The sequence below is a fragment of the Stegastes partitus genome, unplaced genomic scaffold, assembly GCF_000690725.1.
Source record: "Stegastes partitus isolate 25-593 unplaced genomic scaffold, Stegastes_partitus-1.0.2 Scaffold782, whole genome shotgun sequence".
NCBI classification, from domain to species: domain Eukaryota; kingdom Metazoa; phylum Chordata; class Actinopteri; family Pomacentridae; genus Stegastes; species Stegastes partitus.
In genome coordinates, this window is record NW_007578513.1 from 23,595 (window position 1) to 44,819 (window position 21,225).

Consider the following 21,225-nt stretch of genomic DNA (forward strand, 5'->3'; position numbering starts at 1 on the left):
TGGGGGGCTGGAGTCTATCCCAGCTGACTCAGGGTGAAGGCAGGGGACACCCTGGACAGGTCACCAGTCTATCACAGGGCTACACTTAGAGACAGACAACCAAGCACACTCACATTCACACCTATGGACAATTAAGAATCACCAGTTAACCTCAACATGTTTTTGGACTGTGTGGGAGGAAGCCGGAGAACCTGGAGAGAACCCACGCTGCACGGGGAGAACATGGAGACTCCACACAGAAAGATCCCAGGTGTCCTCACTGGAACGCAAACCAGCGAGGCAACGTTGCTAACCAATGAGCCACCTTGCAGCCCACTAATACATTTTGAAGAATATATTTTGCGTTTATTTTCAATTCAATTCAATTCAATTCAATGCGTCCCCTGGGCGCAATTTAAGACATGTAGAGCAGTTGTATACAGAACGGTAAAACCAGATCACTTCAATAACTGTAACACACATGTTGAAGCTGATAAATGTGAGGAAACAGTCTGAACTAACACATCTGGCAATTCATAAACAAACTGAATACTTTTTGCTGCTGATTTTAATGTTATTTATTAAAAATAATCGTTGCCTGGCCTTAGCTCACCTGGTTGAGCTGGCGACCTACATATAGGGGCTATGGTCCCCGATGCAGCAGCCATGGGTTTGAATCCCGCTCGTGGCCCTTTGCTGCAACCCCTTCCCCTATTCTCCTCCCCCACTTTCCTGTCTCTCTTTTGACTGTTCTCCATAATAAAGGCAAAAAGGCCAAAAAAATAAATAAATAAATGTTGCCTGTGAACATAACCTAGTCATACATTACCAGTTTTATCACTTTATTTGTTACCACAATGTAAACTATTTGGCGATGCGTGAAAATACTTCATGTGACTTCCAAAGACTAACATACACAACAAACTAGCAGGCTAAATTAGCTACCAATAAAAACATCTGACAAATATGGTCTAACAACAATGTACAGGTCATAAAACATATCTGTGATGATGAAATAAAAATGAAACAATGGTCGCTGAGGGTAACTCCTTTCCCCCGACGTTCATTAAGGCTTGCTGTTACTTTCTGCATCATTACCTCCTCATTTGTGTTCCGTTATTAAATGCAATACCAAACTATAACAAAAACCAATTCACCAAAATAAATGTAGTCTTTAGCACCTCACACAAACACACCAGCGCATAATTTGCACTATAAATGCCTGGCTATGGGATCATAATCACAACACACTGTTTACACCGGCCGTGTCGCGCGTCATGATTGCAATTCGGTTTTCGGCGCTCATTAGTGCCGAAAGATGAAACGGACAAATTCTTGACAGGCGACAGGTTTCTTGTTCTCGTGTTCCTGTTCTCATGTGTTCCTGAGCCAGTGTGATGCGCCGCTTTCTGATAGCAGATGAGCCTTTAGCAAGAACAGACACAGCTTTGGTTAATTGGAGCTGCCTTCCATCTAATCGAGACATCATGGGAACGGCTGCCGATGAGAAATTACTAAATGTCTGCCAATTGACTGAGCTTGAAGTACTCATTAAACACATACTGCAGATAAAAACCCAGACCTCGTCAATCTGACGCAATCCGTCTTATCAAGTGGCAGGAAACAATGGAAGCTCACTCCCCAATTCAGCTTCAGACAGACAAGAAGAGCAGTCCGGTCTAATATGGCTCCGGTTTCATCAATTAGACGTGCGACCAGGCAATCCAATAGCAAACGTTCACATCGTTTATTAACTAAATCAAAGGCAGCCTCACAGTCCTCCCTGCGCACACACACACAGGCACAGGCGCACACACACAAACACACACACACACTTCCTCTACATTGTGTGTTTGATGGCAGGGAGGAAAAAGCTGGGCGTCCTGATAGCGCTGTGATGGAGCTTTATTCTAGGATTAGCCTGTTTGTCTTGGTAGGTAGTGTTAAAGTGAAGTCCAGTCGTCGGGGTCAGACGGGAAGCAGCCTGCTCTGAGACATCAACAGCCTTTAACGCTGTGCGCACTGACTACTCCCACACTTGAATAATGACTCACAGAGCTTTACGGGCAGCTAACATTTTGCAAACGCTTACAAACTAACATGAAATTTTACCAGTACAGTCACAATTATTCATTCTTTGCTCATTTCAAAGAAATGCTACTTGGTTCTTTGCTACACCCCTGATTCAATTCCATCATATGCATCAATGTGCAGTAAGAGCTGTTCAATGTGCATGTTTAAGGCACCAAAAGCAAGGAGGATGCAATGCCCAATACATAGTTTTATCAGTTTAATACCAACTGCAGTAAAGAGTCAAATCAGAATGTGCTGTGAACACCCTTTGCCTTTGAAACAAACCATTCTTCCTGCTACACTTGTGCAGTACTTAAAGGTAGTCGGCAGTTTCCAAGCATCTTGGAAAACTTGGCACTGTTCTGTGGATTGATGCTGCCTCAGTGTTTTCTGTCTCTTCAGGATCATGAATTTGAAAATAATCAAATGCCTCTCTGATAAAAATCTTCTGCACAGTACTGACATCCACGCAGAGAAACCTGTTAGTCCAGAGCATGATCCCCACCTGTCACATCAGCCTTGTGACACAGGAAATGTTCTGGGAAATTATTTCTTGATATACACATGTATTGTATTGCTCAGCATCCCTAAAAATAAATGGCAGGTTGCAGTTAGGCCACTAAAAAATGGCTTTAGCCTGTGTCACTGTCCACTGTGCAGTGTTAGCTTTTCATCAAATGGTCCACAATAATACAGTGCCTTCAAACCTTAGCTGGGCTCTATGAAGTGTTAAGCATTATGTTTCTTGTAGCAGAGCTGCCATGTAAGATACTCAAATGCTACAAGAAGCAACAAGGGGTTCGGTGTCTTGTCCACGGACACTTCAGCACATAGAGGGACTCTGACTCTAACTGCCAACCTTACAATTAGCGGACTATCTGCTCGACCACCTGAGCCACAGCCGCCCCAATATGAACCCTAATTTCTGCTTCAGACAGCCAACAAGTTATTAGGATTTTGTGACCTACTTTTATATTTTAAAATGTATTACATGCAGACTGCTGACATAAGACTCTTGTAAACGGTGGTGGACATCTCACCCGGGGGGTCGGTTCTTATTTCTACATGTACATTCATTCACATAGCAGACACGTTTGTCCAAAACGAGGCACAGACGTGTTGCCATCTAAGCCACAGCAGATCAAGAAGCAGCCTCAGAGACAGCACCCCTACACTCAGATCCATGTTTCACCTGACACCCTGACACATGTACCTGCAGGTGCAAGTACATCAAGTACATGTGCCAAACAATGATGTGTTTTTTTTTTCTTTCCTTCTTTCTTTCTTTTCTAAGCCCCTGGGAGGAGGAATACAATTACTTGCAGGAGTGACAAGTTATCCTTATTAAGCCAAGCCTGTCACAAAGACATCTGATAAACCTCCACACACTTGCGGTCTTACCAGGCACTTCGGCACTGTGACAATTACCAGAAATACATCACACAAGTCAGCACTTGACTCCTCGCAAACACCGCAAGTGAGAGTACTGGAACAAACCCACAGACAAGATTGAGAAAGATGTAATCTGCATCTGAAATTGAAAGGAGGTTGCAAAGTTGATTACTGATGCATTAATCTGCAAGTAGCTGTGGTGCTTGAAAAACAAGTTCTCACAGTAAAGCATAACTCTTGGTCCATGAATCCATTTGGAATTCATGTGGTACATAACAAAGCAGTGACATCCTACAAAAGCTGCCATCTGGACCATTAAGCGATCAACACACCTTGTTGTGTCCTGTGAACGCGTTGCCTCCGCAGGTTAATCAGTGTCAATTTGGAAAGCACAGAAGCGTGAGGCAACATTTCCTGCATTTATACTTAAATCTGAGCAGCATGCAGGACACATCATCACACAGAAAGCAGAAAGAGTAAATAAAGTAAACGAACGGTGTATCACGGACACTCACACAGTAAAGACGCTTGATTTGTGCTGGGACAGCTGTGGCGTGAGATGACAGGTGACATGATCTGCTCAGGACAGCACTAGATCATTGTGAATTCAGCCCAGGGTTACTCTACTCCACCCCCTCCTCCTCCATCTACCGGAGTGTGACCTGACATGAAAGTGTGTTAAAGCCAGGGAGAGAATCAGAGTGCTGACATAGAAACCCACCAGCCTTCCATCTAGGAATCAGGCGTCATTTTTCAAATTTAATCAAAAGATGGGGGAAACATCACCGTGTGACGTTATTGTCGAGGAAGATGGACGGAGGTGTGCTCTCACCGGTGGTTCTGTGTGTGTGTGTCAGTTGAATGCCATTAAAGAGATGTGGTGGCCTGGTTGGAGGCTGACACGCCGTTAAAGGAAAACAGGAGAGATGGGATTCTGCCGGCGATGAGGGAAGTAAGGACAGTTACGTAGAATGACAACATAAAGGAGGCGCTTTGAGAATCGTGTGTTTGTAATAGATGCTCTCTCATGTGTTGTCTGTTTAGCTGCAACGCACTTGATCCATAATGCATTTGCCAGCTGAGGGCAGAGCTCTGAGCCAACATAAAGCCATAGCACAAGCTGAGGTAAAACTGATTAGAAATGTGTGATCATCAACACTTACTTTCATTTTTAACTTTAGCAACACTGACAAAACACTTTCATCAAAAAAGCTGAAAGAGGTGCAGGAATTCAACCAACCCTTTGGGAACAGAGGGCCGCGGAGCGATACACTTTAAAAGATACAAGAGCGGAAGAAAGACTTAGTTTCGGGGAGATGAAAGCAGTTTGTCTGGCACTGAAGGAGCGGGCAAGGTCCATAATGACGCCATTTGGTCCTCCCATGGTGCAATGCACACCCTGCATTCGAACCGCCTCCTCTCTCTCAGAGCTAACAGATGCTGATGTTTGGATGGTTGGTTCAGCGTGTTGGTGTGTGCGAGTGAGAGACACAAATCCACCTGCCTCATTACAGAGAAAGACCCCAAGAATCAGGTATGAGCACCTCATCTGAGTCCCATTCTCATAATCCTGATTGGCTTTCTCTTGCAAGCTCATTTCCTGAAAGATCTGGAGATTCTTCTCCTTTTAGGATTTATCGCTTCCTTCTTATTTTAAGTGGTTTATTAGGTATTACGCATCTTTAAAGATGTAAAATGGGTTTCTCCATAATTAAGAGCCGAGCCTCACACACCCTTGAAAGAGGCGAGGAAGCAGAGAGGACGACGATGCTCGGAATCAAAGATAAGAGCTCTGCAGTGAGAGAGGGAGAGGCATTCATCTTGTTTTGACACAAAGACAGATAAAGCAAAGGGTCGGGGGGTGGACGGGGGGGAGAGGATGGGGTTGTCTTCCGTGTAGTGATGCTAACTGAAGATGTCAAACAACTTAACATACTAATTTGACCTCAAATGCCCGTGATGAAAGGAGCTTTCTGCCATATTTGGCTTCTCCCTCAGTGATTAAAGCAACAAATGGCATTGTTTCCTGCAGATTACATCATCACAGGTATCACAGCGGTGGGCTACAAATGTGAACAGTGATAGAGAGATGTGGTGATGGGTTGCAAACTGAGAACTACACACATATATGTGCAGAGAGCTGTTAAAGAGGGTTACCGGAGAAGTTTGGAGCGCATATGCATTATATTTCTGTAACAACCTCGTTACAAATATGTTTGAAACACTGAGCAATTATTCATCAACCTAACTAATGAATCTGAGATGCCCACTGTGCAGCTCAGCTAAAGAAAAATGGAATGAGCTGTTTTGATTCTTCTGAAGGTTAAAGAATTTGGTAGAAATTTGTCCAGAGCCACATGAAAAGATTGATACCACAGCAACTTGTTAGTTTCATTTAGCCTCAATACTGAAACCTGGGGGACACAGCCAGCCTGGCTCTGTTTGAGAGTAAAAAAAATAACCACCTATCAGCAACTTTAAGGCTCAGCAACTTACATATTACATCTTGTTTAATCCATATTGGATTCTGACTTGTACACTTTCTGTGTCCTAAGCTAGCTGCCTTCCCACACTGACAGTCTCTATGAGTGTCTGTCTAAACGGCTGCTAGTTCTTGCACCTAATTTGCAATGCAGACAGATATAGTTGTGGTATTTATGTTCTTGTTTAACCTCGTGGCTACACTGAATGCCCAACGTATGTGAACAAATCACAGGGTGGCTGCAGCAACAGCAAGCTTCCACTAAATTAAGTGGCTCCACCAGGTGTAGGAGCAGCATGTAAGTGGTGTGTATGTGCTGTGGAGAGCCGCACTGCAAACATAGATTTGTATATTTGCTCATTTATTGTTTAAATTTATTGTTTATAGTTGTTATAATAAGTAGTGTATTGTTAGAACACTACGCATCACTGGATTTCACGCCGAATTGACCAGTGTGATTGTGCACGTTCCAGCCAATTCCATGCCGTCGGAGCGCACCCCCGGGGTGGAAGTGGCCGGAAACCAGAGGCAGTATTTGGCTGCTGATGCCGGTTTAGTTAGCGGTCACAGTACTGTTTCCACCATCGGTGGTGGCGGCGGCGGCGGGCGAGTGGCAGGCAAGATACACTCCATCGTTACCATCCATGTTTACTTCCACAAACACTGAGCACGCTCACTGCGTGTGACGTCGTCGTGTCCTCTTCTGTGCATGCGGGACACCTTTGGGTCGTATCAAGTTCACACAGCAGATCACATACAAGTCGCATTTAATTGGAAATGTGAACGAATTCGCAAAAAAAAATCCGATTTCACAAAAAAATCCCAATTGAGCATTAAGTCCTGCAGTCTGAACGTAGCCAGTCTGTGGGATTGTTCAGTCAGATAATACGCCGTTATCCTTATTAATGACATAAAATGTCATGTCGGAGTCAGAATCCAAGGCTGTAGGTATGTTAAGGCTGTTTTTAATGGGTTTTGTTCGTTTTTCCTAAAAACCTGTCGGATAGCAAGGTTTTGGGATTGTTAAGGGTCAGATTATCGAGTCACGACTGTACTTTTAAAAATCACATTTAACTTTGACGCTTTCAATTTCTAAATGACAAAACCCACATTTCCCCAGAAATCCACTATAAGCACGGCTTCAGCTTTGTGACACACTGAGGGATGAGTTGACTGATAAACATTCTTTCAGCTCTTAAACTGTACATCTATCACATCACCATACCGTACTAGGGCGCCCCCAGCATCCTCTGATTACATCCTGTCTTTCCCTCTCACAGAACACACTGCATATCCTAATTAGGGAGCTCACAATCCCAGAGAGAGCATGTGGGGGTGGGGGCATCTTAAACAAACAAAAGAGCTCTCAGAGGCGGGAAGTGACAGACAAAGTTCACTGTCCCCAGAGGAAATGCTTATTTTGGTGTTTGGTCTCTGATATCCCCTCCAGCCTCAGTGCAATTGAAATGTCTTTTATTGTTTTGTTCACAGCGACTCTGATGCAGCTGAAGACTCCTCCTCAGAAAAAGGAAAAACACCTGAAGACGGAGGCAGTAAATGAGTATGGCTTGAGCATAAGCCTCCAGAGACAGAGAGAAAACACGCACGGTCCCCTGTGTATTCACGACAAGCTATCAAAGAGCCACTTGTAGATGGATTATTCAAAGGGAAGATCCATCTGATAAAGTCTCTCAACTGTGAGGAAATGTTTACGGAAAAACACCAGTTTGAGTCAGTTCTCTGCTGGCAGAGGTCCAGGAAATATGACCAAAGAGGGAAATTTCAGACAGACTATATTAAAGAAATATGCAAGCTGTCATGGAAAACACACGGTACTCCTCTGATGGAAGCTTAGATGCAGGTTTAGGGTAGTTTCAGTTTTATGGAAGACATAAAAGCAAAAGAGCGTTGTTGTCCATGAAGCTCAAACACAACGTGAGAGATACTCTTCTTTCAGGGAGGTACTGCCTGTGTTTCTGTATTGCCTTCAATCCTTTAAAAGCCTTAAACCTTTGATAAAAATGCCATTTATTTGATTGCTAATGTAACTGCGGCTTTGAATATGGCTGAACAGGGCTACTAGTTACTCTGGAGATTACAGAAAACATACGATCAGCTAATAAAATCGAAGGCGTTAGACTGTGTCACACTAGATGTGTTAAACTAAAACTTCAAAATTAAAAAATCTAAATTTCACTGAATTTTTACCTCTTACTTGAGGTGGTTTTGACATTTTCGAAAAACAGCAAATGAGCATCAGGGGAGATAGTTAAGGCTCGGTTATGGCTAGACTCTTTAAAAACAGTAAACCTGACCCAGTCTAAGTGTACTTCTGTTGCTCTCCGCATCAGTCTGTTGGTTGATGCCATCAGTGTGTCCAGGGGATTTTGCGGTTGTCACAAATAATTTTGACCGTGAACATAAAGCTTAACTGTCTGAACTGTACGCTGTTTGAAGGCCGAAAAACAAACGTCCTCCGCTGGCTGAGTTCAGGAACGGGGTGTGGCTCATATGTCATAATGAGTAGCAACGCCATACTGTAGGAAAAATGTATTGTGATAATAGCAATCGTGTCATGTAATTACACACTGGCTGTTGTGGCCTCACAGCAGGGCTCGGGTCAGTTCGGCTATAACAGCTGTTTGTGAACACACTATAGAATGAACCCCAGGGAGAGAGAGCCTATATTTATGCTGAAATTATTGTTGTTGCTGGAGAGAATATAATTATCATACTATAGCCCCTGTCACTGACAAAAAGCCTAATGGAAACACACACACACAGCAGCGACACTGATCACAGCACAGCACTGATTTTTCTGCTGCTCTGTCCCATTACCGCTGTCATCATTTAACACTGATGTAACACAGGGTCACAGCCTGAGTAGTCTCCCTTTGCCAGACCGCTCTGTAGAGCATTATGGTCTGGCTGCTATCATTCCGCTATAGGGGGAAACAAACTGCCCCGGCTCGTTTGGGTTTCTTTAAACCAATCACAGTTTTTTGTGGGCGGGGCTAAGCGAAGGATGCGGCTTTAGTGTTCCCTGAAAAAAGTGATTAGTTTGATCGTTGTGGTGGAACACTTTCACGCCGGGGAGACGAGCGCTGTGATTAAAATAGATAATCCACTGAAAACTAGCGGGGCTGCCCGGCAAATCCTCTGCAAAACTTTTAGCTTCATTTTCAGTGCAGTAGGTTACAGCCTACAGCTTGTTGTTGTTGTTGTTTCCTGCAGCGATGGAAACTGTAATGCACAGATATTGGAGGGGGAGGGGAGAATGCCGACTGAGATTATTGGCCAATGGCAGGCAACGCTTTGTGTTGTAATGATTGTGGCAACTTTCTGCTAATGATGTATTTCTGCCTGACAGTATACAGACAGACCGTGTGCTTTACTGACTTCACCTCCAGCTGCACTTGCTACCTGCAACCAGCTGCACAAGAAATGTCGCCATGTCCACACTTCTTGTACTGTGAAGTTTGCGGCGCGTATCCGTTGAGTTTTGCCTTCTGACTAGCGAGAGCTGGAATAGATTAGTTCGTCCAAATATGCTGTTATGACTTTGTTGTTACTGATGGAGCTTAACATTAATCAGTGCGATGGAACCCAATATTCAATTGCATTAGGAGAAGGGTAAATCTACTTAAAATATGGGATGGGAATGAATGGGGTCTGTGTATTTGTTTTACAAGTGGAGAAACTGTTGCAACACAGAATATAATTACACTAACTTAACGGTAGGTGCCAGGTGCTACGTTACACTCAGAGCAGTGGTCCAGGTTCTGAGAGTTCAGTCATGTTTTTACTGACATATACATATATATATATCTACAGTCGTGACTCGATAATCCGACCCTTAACAACCTAAAAACCTTGCTGTCCAACAGGTTTTTAGGAAAAACGAACGGAACCCATTAAAAATAGCCTTAACATACCGACAGCCTTGGATTCTGACTCCGACATGACATTTTATGTCACAAATAAGGATAACAGCGTATTATCTGACTGAACGATCCGACAGATTGGCTACGTTCACACTGCAGGACTGAATGCTCAATTCAAATTTTTTTGTGAAATCCGATTTTTTGGGAGTTTGTTCACATTTCCAACTAAACACGACTTGTATGTGATCTGCTGTGTGAACTTCATACGACCTAAAAGTGTCCCGCATGCGCAGAAGAGGACACAACGACATCACATACAATGAGCGTGCTCAGTGTTTACGGTGGCACCACTCCCCTGCCGCCACCGACGGTGGAAACAGAACTGTGACCGCTAACTAAACTGGCATCAGCAGCCAAGTACTGTCTGTGCGTTCCGGCCACTTCCATCCCATTGGAGCGCTCCCTCGGGGTGGAAGTGTCCCCTCAACCGCCGAAAGTGGGCCTGAATATCCAGAGACCAGAAAGTGCTATTGGGACCAGCCCTACTATAACAACTATAAACAATAAATATAAACAACAAATGACCCTTCAAGCATCAAGCCCTCCTTGTATCTTGACCTCCATCTTGACAAGTCGGCAGCCTTGCTATCCGACATAAAAGAAGGTTTTACATTTAGTGTCGGGTTATCGAGTCACGACTGTGTATATATATATATATATTTTTTTTTAAAAAGATTGTAAATCCAACACATGTTCATATGTTTGTTATTTTAAGCACAGGAGGTTCTGTCATACAGTAAGCATGAAGGGGGAAATGATTACGAAAAATGATTACACTCAATTTCATTAAGAAAAACACTGAGCGATGAATGGAAATATTGCGTGTGTGTGTGTGTGCGTGTGTGTGTGGACATAGGTGTTAGCATGGTAGCTCTTCCTCCCATCTCTGGTGCACTCAGAGCTGATTGGGTTAGATGGTGAAGCAGCAAGAACTCGTTGCTAAGCCTCAACATTCCTAATCCTATCAGTGTTCAAAGGCAGCGCTAAAGGTAAGGCTCCCCAAAGAGACAAGCACATCTGGTGATGGGGTGGAGAGTGGAAGTCAGACACATACATGCAGTCACGCTGAAGTGTACGCTCAGATCAACCTGCTAACACATGTAACTGATGAAACTTAGCCACTGGTTATAAATTAAAGTGACCGATAGTAAACATGTCACCGATGGAAATCAAAGTCGCTGTGAGAAATATTAGCAGCACCATGTTGTCAAGCGTTATCAATCACTGAGCAAGCTGTCGGCCTGTCATCAGGAAATGGGTTTTTAATGAGATTAAATGAAAAATGTTTTTTTTTCTTCTGAAAATGAAAAACAACAGAAAGACAGAACTATTGATGTGCATTGAACAGTGACAGTCAGTTATCATCAAATAAAGATTAATAAATAAAAGCATCAGTTACACTTTCATTGATAGTGTCCAAAGCTGTTTATATTTTGAAGAATTTATTCAATGATAGTCGTAGATGTGTTGTTTTGGGGGATTTTTTAAGTTTATGTTATGGGCTGCAAGGTGGAACAGTGGTTAGCACCATTGCCTCGCAGCAAGAAGGTCGCCGGTTTGCGTCCCAGTGAGGACACCCAGGATCTTTCTGTGTGGAGTTTACATGTTCTCCCTGTGCAGTGTGGGTTCTCTCTGGGTTCTACAGGTTCTTCCCACAGTCCAAAAACATGTTGAGGTTAATTGGTGATTCTAAATTGTCCGTAGGTGTGAATGTGAGTGTGCTTGGTTGTCTGCCTCTAAGTGTAGTCCTGTGATAGACTGGTGACCTGTCCAGGGTGTCCCCTGCCTTCACCCTGAGTCAGCTGGGATAGACTCCAGCCCCCCACGACCCTAGTGAGGATTAAGCGGTGTGTAGATAATGGATGGATGTTACTGACGTCATATGATTTTTGTGTAGTAACCCTCTAAACCCCCAAACCAGCCGGCAACTTAAAAAAAATATTACAATGACACTATTTATCAGCCAGAAACTGTAAATTTACAGAAATAATCATCACATTGTCAACTTTCCATTAACAGCTTTCTTGAGGCTTGTATTGCTTGACATTGCTTTAGGGTTATGCTCATATCACCTCCTGTTGTTTTGGCCTTCACAGTGCTTCAGTCATGTCTCTCTATTTGAGAATAAAGGTAGGAAAAACCAAGTTAGAAAAAATAACCTTGTACGCGTGGACTGAGCACACGAAGCGAAAACCACAAGAAATCAAAGAGACAGGATCGTGCACGGAGGTGAAAATGAATCTCTGCTGCGTATTGTCTGCTCTTTTTGGAAGTAATCACTGTCCTCGTCTGATCCTTCACATCAGTCAGCGACATTAAGGTGTTCTTTTGTACTTCTAAAACTAGTTTAACGCATGTTCCAACACCGGCAGAAAAAAGAAAACAGCGTTGGAGAAATGCCATTGCACTGTTCTGTACAAGTACTGCACAACACTGACAAAAAAAGACCAGGAACGGTGTATACAGGAAACAGGAAAAATAAAAATGGCCATGGAAAAAAAAAAAAGCCACAATGTCTCCTGAAATACTATAAAAGGGTGAAACTGATCTTTCCTGCAAGGAGACTTTGTGAAGGGCTAGGTATCCAAGGTCACGTTTAAGCACAAAGCATTAAAACGCTGCAGTCAAAAGACCCGCTTTAAAATCGTAGTCAACTCGGAGATCAACAGGTACCCCATGAGGTTATGCGAGAGCTGGTGTGACGCGATCTGTTCTGTCAGCATGAGCAGATGTCCTGTCTGCTGTGTCCCCGACACGCAGACGATGGCTGTGGTAACGACACAGAGGCAAAATGTGAACGACTCTTCCCTAAATGAGAAAATGTTAAGAGGGTTCTTGGATGAAACGACTGTATCTTTGTTTTAACTTCAAACAATAGGTCAGTACCGAAGCAAACATATTTATTATACTGTTCTGGCAGCTCAGTCATTCTTAGCTATGGTTCATTTTTGCATTATCGTGACTATTCAGTAAATAGAATCGGCATAATTAGACGGTGGATAGAAACTGGTGATGTATTTGCCTTAAGGTCACACAGGATCACTGTGTGTTTGTGGTGGTTTAATGAGAGAAGAGCAAATCCTGAACTCAGTGTGAAGTGTACAGCATCTCTTTTCAGGATCTTCTGCACCTGATATATAACAAATGCAGCACCAGTCAAAGGTTGGGACACTTTCAAGGGTTCGACTATTATCTGCAGTGTTGAACTGTGAACGTCGATACTATAAAATAAGACTGCTTGCTGAAACTGTTTTCGTATTCTTGTTTTTCCTATTTGTTCTATCTATTTCTTTCTATGTAAAGCACTTTGTAACATGTTGTTTTAAAAAGCGCTATACAAATAAAGTGTTACTTACTGTTACTTACTTACAAATGGAATTACTATAGGTAGAAAACACTTTCACATTTTAAGTAGCCACAGTTGAAGGAGTTGTGTAGAAAACTAACAAGCTAATTATTCAGGTTGTCTGTACAAAGTTGTGTGCATTCTGTCATGTGATGTGGCTTTTCACATGTGCTAAGACATTCTACGCTTTGTTGAAGAGGATGTGATTACTGCTCACAACTGTGGCGCACTAACATCCATTTCCAGCAGCATCACAGGCTCCTCCAAACCAAGTATGAGATGAATAATAAAGGAAAGCAAACTTGACTGACATTTAATTCAGGTTAAATGTCAGTCAAGTGGTTTCATGCCTTTATCTTATATGCACATAATGAGCAAAGCGCGCACACACACACACAGATTTCAGTAGTCTGCTAGATAATGATCATCTTCTTTAAAGAAACAGTCCATCACTAAAGTCGAGTCCCCACACAGTAATACTTTCTCCACCTCTCTGTTACCGCTGCCGTTTGATCCAGTTCTGGAGTTAAGACCCATCACTGTTCCTTTCCAGGTACCAGCCTTGGTTTTCTAAATCGAGCCATTGTGTGCGACGCAGCCTGCTCCACTACCCACAACCCCTCAGGACAATGGACAATGGGGGTCTGACTCCAGTTACCAAGCACCTGTACACTTGTTCAAAAAGCAGAAACAGGAGACAGAGAGTCTGACACACTCTCACCGTGAGTTCGGGCCCCCTCAGCCCCCTCACCAGCTACCCCAGCAGGGATCCAGTTGCAGGAAGGATGGGCGTGGTACCGCCTGCATGCTGGCCCAATAAACAAACCCCGCCCGCCCGACTACTAGCTCATCACAGAAGCCTTGTTGCACCTTGACATATCCATCACCCACAAAAGGTTAAAAAATATTGATTGGCGCGTGCTGAGCAGCTGAGGCCACCTTAACGTCGTACAGCTCCACAGTCACGTCTCCATGTGTTGTTCTTCACCAAATACCCAACATGGGGCTGCTGTTTTCTCCACCCCGCCAAGGAAGCCGGTAATCAACAAACAAGCCTCACGCCTTTGTATTGAGATGTGGAGAAGACAGAATGTATTTATTTTGGTGACTAACTGTTATCAGAGGGATTGATCGCTGTGGGCTGGAATTGGTGCTGGATGGAGTAGAGAGCGACGACAGGAAGGAGGAATGTACTGGAAGGCCTTATCTGGGAGCACCAGGCCACTGTGACGGGAAGTGGAATGTCAGGAGGGGAAAGAGGAAGTAGGCTAGGATGCAGAGCGCCAACACACATATAGACATGCATGCACAAATACACACATCTGAGCAGGCGTGCACACGAGCACATCGCCTTTCCTGCCTAATCAGCAATGCAAGTGAGACAGAAAACTCCCGTCTTTCTCCTGGCTGAGATTTTCACTTCTAGTTCCTCCATTATTCGATTCATTTTTTCGGTCTCTCAATTCCCATTTCCCCCCGTCTTTATCTGCAGGTTTTTAAATTGAATAGGAAAACAAATAAGGAAATAGCACCATTATGGAATTCAAGGTCTAGTGAATATCAAAACCAAAGGACCGACATAACTGTGTGCACAGGCCTAAGGCATTCATTACACTCACATTAAATCATGCCTGTTACTTCTTTTATTGTTCAAAGGATAATTAGCATTAAACTAGTATAGTACTAGTCATATCTAGGGGTAATAAACTAATTATACTAAACACAAAGCAAGATTCATCCAAAAGCCGAAGTTTTAACCAAATTTCCTTAAAATCTACAAAACAAAATGAACGTACTTTTCCATCCGCTACTGACTAGAACCAGTGCAGAGGAGAGGTTTGCAGGAGATGACCTGATCGAAATATGACATTTCTGTGTTTCATGTATTATTTTGAGGAAGGTTACTTCCTTGGTTTCACACAGATCTTTTGGTTTTGTCTGATGCTTTTTTTCAGTCTCTTTTCAGTCTCAGTCTTTTTCAGTCGATTCATTCTTTAGGGTTGTTTCCATTGTACTACAAAAACTCATTTAATATCAGGAGTGACATAATTATAGCAGTGACTAAGTATGAGTGATTACTGCAAGTTTAAGTGGTGAATTCACCTGGAATCAAAGAGATCAAATGATGATGCAACTGATTCTATATATACATTTTAGGTACACACCAAAAATAGTTCCTAATTAGTGTGTAGGAAGATTTTAGTCAGTAAATTACAATAAACTTCGATTTAATGATTTAAAAAACAGACAAAAAAAAACATTTCCTAAGCATATTTCCCAGGCTTCCAGATTTTTTTTTAAACCCGCTGATGAAAAGGGAGCCGTGATTATCTTTGCATGATGTATTTTATTACTCATCATTGAATAAATTCCACAGGGAAGATGTTTTTTTTTTTAACTTTAAAGACACTTATTTTATTGTTCTTTTTTTTTCCAACAAAAAATGTTTACACCACTACCCCATAAATGCGTAATTTGTGTTTAAAATGACCATATGAACCTTGTATTTGTACTTATTTGCACTTATTTTGTTGGGACCACTCACCTCAAAATCACAGTTTCCTCTTTCTACCAGACTATGTACTATCATGGTACAACAGACTGTACACCATTGGTAAATCTATCAATGATTACAAACACATGAGAGCTGTGAGCTCTAAGCGAACTTTAGTTGTTATAAATGCTGCTTCAGTGCCGCCCAGTGTCGACCTACCACCTGGAGATATTGTAAGACAGAACGCGGTGAAATGACCAACATAAATGAATAAATAAAGAAGTAATGAAATAGTAATTAAATACACCTTTTGTCAAGCTCTGTAGATGAAGTGTGCCTGTGTTCAGTGCGCAGTGACGGAGTAAAAACGATGGTTTCTGTCAGCCATTCACCGACGTCACCCTTTTGTCCAATTATGATGTAAATGGGGAGCTGCTACGGCCTAATGATGCATTGTTTTCTCATTTTGTGTGAATGAGTTTCTCTCTCAGACGACGGGCTTCTACACAGGAAGTGATAGCTCAGAGTATCAAGGTCAAAGAACGATTCGGACAATTAACTTTGCCAATAAAATCCTCCTTCGAGGAAATTACCACCTCAAGAAATGGCAGAAACAAAGATATTGTGCATCTCATCTTTTGCGTTCAGACCAAGCAACAGTTACGCTTCTCCCAACAACTTTACTAAATCCCGTCCAGTCCTAATCCAGGTTATTTGCCTGTGAGGTATACTGTATGCTGTGAGCTTTCACGGCAGCAGTAGCATAAAGCCTAAACCACACACAGATGCAGGAGGTTGTGTGCACACAGACACAAACGTCAACGCACACCTCTCGCTGACACCCCAGCGTCTGTTGCCATTTGTGCCTGTGTGCTGGACTGTCACTTGCTGTGTGAAATAATGCATGGGCTCCAGAGCAGGGCCACTTTCTCCCTCTCATTCTCCTGAGTGGTCTGACAGCAAGGGCCAGCTTTGTCACAACAACCAGCTCGACATTTTAAAGCCCACCCCCCCATTCTCTGGATCCACACCACTCTGGGAGACGGGGCCGGTTAATGGAACCCCCGGGTTCCTCGTACTCCATTTCCATACCCCGGCGAAATAAAAGTACAGGAGGAGTAGACCAGAGAGAGCAAAGAGGGGGAGAGGGTTAAAGTAGACACCACGACAACAATCTGTGAACACACCGCAATTTGTGCTGACAGAGCAGGAACGACAATGACGCCTGACAGCACCATGTGATGAAAATAACAACCACCATGCATAATGCAAGACCCTCTCCTTCCACTGAACCGAGCACTCTGGACTCTCCAGGATGCCATTGTCCCCCCCCCCCAAAAAAAAAAAAGCCATTCACCGTTCAGCCGCTTCACAGTTTGTGTCGCCACATGGACGACAATTGTCCAACAGCAGAGGAGATGTGCTGGGAGGAGGGGCTGTAATTATGTGATGATAGTGATCACAGCATCCTGCTCTAGCTTCAGAAGTCAGTTTGCACTTGATGTGCCCATTGGGTCCCAAGGGTGGCAGCAGGAATAACTTTACTCAACTGTTCAAGAAATACATGAGCACAGACGTGGAGAGCACGAACTAGCCAAGTTTTTTTTATTCAGCACATTTAAACAACAGTCTTGCGCCAAACTGCTTTTACTCTAAAGTGGCCACGGACTTGTCATCCACAGAAACACCAGAATTAGCCTTTAACTGTTCACACGACTCTTGGTTTCAGTCAGTTATCCGTCAAACAGGAGTAGATGGTTCTCTCCATCTTACTGGATGTGTTAAGTAATAATGTGGCCATCAATAGGGGTGAAAAGGATTTCAAAAAAGGAAAAGAGGCCAATAATCCCCTACTTCATATCTTGGTATATTTGCTCATCCTGCAAAGTCTAATCAAAATGGAAAAAAATTGATTTCCTTTAGTTGCTTTACCTCCCCCACATGTATGACCTCACTTAGAGATACGTCACACAGAAAGATGATTTATTGCTGCTTCACTGAGACCTGATTGAGACTCGTTTTTTTCAAGTCTTGCTAAATACAATACTCATTTGTTACATATACCAAGAGAACGTTACTGGTCACTGTCATCACTCCTCCTGACCTTGCTGGCTATAATAATGCCACTGCAATACAAATACAAAAATGAGGAACAACATTCACACATTCCTCTGTCTTTAGGTGAGAGTCAGGTGAAAGAATCTTGTGCCCAGTGTAGTTCTGACAGTGCAACCAGTTCACTTCTACCTGCTTACATCCTATATTTGGCATGTCAGTAGTGAAAAGGATAGAGTTGAAAAAACCTTTGCTAAGTTTCATCAAATCCTTTATCTTTGTGAGATATGTTGTTGGGACAAAGCATCCCTAGACTATGTTCTCTAGCTCAACATGCAGACTGGTCTAAAATAATGACATTGACCACATTAAGTGATCATCCATTCGTCGTGACATACCCAGAGCTTCTAGTTGGTCTTTCCTCATGTTCACTGAATGTTTGGAGCCTAAAGGAAGCCCGACAAAGAGCTGCTCTGATTGTTCTTGCAGCTTCCTCAAATTTTTTCTGTCAGTTCCCGGCTCGCCACAGAAGGTGAAAAATGGGTTAGAAGAGCAGCAAACAAACACAAGTGTTCGTCTAGCAGTGAGTTAGTTGTGCTGGCATGGTCTTGCAAATGCAACTACCCACAAGCCCCGTGGTGAAGTGTGTGTGGCATGGCATGTGCAAATATGAGACGATGTCTGCAGCCTGTTAGCGAGTCCTGCCCGGCGCTGGGGCGGGAAATGAACACACAGGGTCCAAGTGAACGGACTGTGATTCAAAGAGACGTGAGGCAGCCGTGACTCCGGGGGCTGCGAGGGGACTAAAGCAAAGCAGAGAGTCCAAGGTGCTACTGCTGGCTGGAAATGAGCTCTTATGTAAGGAACTTCATCCTGTACACACACACACACACACACATGCACACATCTTTGAAACATTAATAAGTCATAAGTCAGATGTTTCTCTCTCCTCTGCACCCCATACATCCTCATTTACAAATGTGCAGAGTCAGTTAGGCTGAGGTGAGTGGCAGGCGATTTAGATTCTTCTCCTCCATGACCAATAAACCTACTACAGTGGAGCAGAGGTGTTTGTGTGTGTGCGTAAATGTGTGTGTTTCCTGTGCAGAGCCGCTGTGTGTTTGTGCGCATGCGTTGTGTGCGGCATGTCATTGCTGATTACACCGTGTGTGGAGGACTCACTGGACTGTTTCTGCTTTCATGGGTGTCTGACCTACCTGCCCTGATCAGGTTTCATTGGCGCTGGACTGCTCACTGGACTGGAGCTACTCTCTTCAGTTTAGTCCTTATCTAGATTGTTATTCCTGCTGTTCTGGAGCATTCACAACTCAGCGGTCACAAAAAGCCTCCAAACAGAATTTCTTTCAGAAGCCAATTTTGTACTTGTATTTTAAAATTAAGTAAAAGTGGGTGAGTGCAGATAATATTTTAACTGGGCTTATCTATTTAGGGGATATAATCGACACAATTTAGGTTTGTATATTAGCGTATTAGTGAATTAGTTGCATTTCATCATTGTAATCCAGAGGGCTGCAACTAATTTTCATGTAGATTAATCTCCTGATTATTTATTGATTAATTGGGAGATTGTTATTCTGTTAAAAAAAACAAAAAAACACCAGTGATGTTATACTAAACCACAAGATGACATCATTGAATGCCTAGCAGTACACTTTGGCATTTTTCTTTTAACGAACCAATCGAATAATTGATTGGTCAGAGTGGAAACTGAAGCCAAAATATGTGAGCAGGTTTCATACAGGTCTCTAAGAAGGAGATGTAAAAAGATTGTGTTACAAAGCAAGATGCTACAATTGTTCTGTTTCCTCTAGAAGAGCAGCATAAAATAGATCAGTTGGTGTGTGTGTGTGTCAGTGCGTCCACCAACACTGTATGTGTTAACAGACACCATAAAAGATGTCACCTCATTACTTATGTATAACACACACACACACACACACACACACATTCTGCTGTCTGGTCAAGTGCTTTGGCTTTGTCCGCCTCTCAGATTAAAGCTACCGGGCTAATTTGCTGCTATGTCGCAATTCCTACATAATCCGGCTCTAATCCCCACCGACTCGATTAAACAGCCAAATCTCCAGCTCAGTATCTGGCCCTATCTGTCGCACTCTTCATTTGTACTTTCTCTCCCCTCCACTTTCTCTCCTCTCTCTCTCTATCCATGCCCTCCCCTCCACCTCTTGACTCTTAACAAAATCTCCCTTTATCTTTCTCTGCCTCGTCTGCCTTCTTCTTTTCCAGCCGTTCTCTGGCTGATTTTCCACTGTCCTTTTTCGAAAAAAAAACCTCTCATTCTTTCTCAGCATCCTCGAGATGCTCCTCCCGCATCTTTCTATTGGCTCAGATAAAGAAAAAAAAAAAAAGTGAGCAACGTTTCTGCCAAAACAGCTCGACCGTGAGTTCACCTTCAGAAGTGTTGTGAGATACTCTTGGAAAACTAAGTCCAAAACTGCTAATAAAGCCCAGCTGTCTAGATTTAAAGTCATGCGTCTCTTTAATAGGGCAAACGTGGGTCCAAAATGTTTTTTTATAAAGTCTCCCTTTATTGAAATTTGTGGATTTTTTTCCCCCCCAGAAATCTTCTTTATAAAAATCCTCCTGCATACGTTTTTGAAGCTTAGACTTTCAATGACTTCATATATATTAAATATAGATTTAATGGTAACATGCTAACAGTATGATAATGTGCCCTCTATTGTGAGATGAACACAACATTTTATCTGTGATTTTTATTCCAGTTGCAGCGTTATTTCTGTTCCCACGGCCGTGAATGCACCTAGAAGCATGACACATGTCCCCTTGTCTTTAACACCTGATAAGACCTTTAGTGAGAGTTTATTGTAAACAAAAATCTGTTCTCTCCATGTGACTATTTTTGTGCTGGGAGGAGATCAGGGTGGATGAATGTGTTGACAAAACATTGGACTATGACACATCATGCTTTTTGACTTTACCTTGATCACTGGCTGATCTGGACCACATTTGTTAGTGAGTATTGTGGTGGTAAAGTAGTGATTTCAAACCAAACCACAGTGTTCCTCTGAGCTACACAAAGTATTGTTTTAACCCAAACTATGATCTTTTTAAAATTTAGTTTTCAGGCCTAAATAATAACCAAATCTTCAGCATATCGTTTTCACATCATAAAATGAACGCACTTTTCAGCAGTCATATGTGAATTTGAGGCACAAACAAACACCATGTGGACTTGTGTGAAATACCCCATAAATCCAAACCCATACAGACAAGAGCCTGAGACACTGAAAACAGACATTGGCTGTCAGCATACCGGACAAAAGTCAGTGGTTGGCTGGAGAAAGCTTACTGAGGCCTTTCACATCCAGTACCAGAGGATGCTCACTGACATGAACACTTGTTACCATGTGAGAAAAACACAATCACAACCAAACCATCTCCAGGACTAGTGAGTAAATTC

The 21,225-nt window shown here is 42.9% G+C and overlaps 1 protein-coding gene across 1 annotated transcript in view; it reads right to left on the reverse strand.

The window, feature by feature from the left end:
* The window catches only part of LOC103364812 (endothelial cell-selective adhesion molecule-like), a 63,668-nt gene that overhangs the window by 21,535 nt on the left and 20,908 nt on the right, over positions 1 to 21,225 (reverse strand). The window lies entirely within an intron of this gene.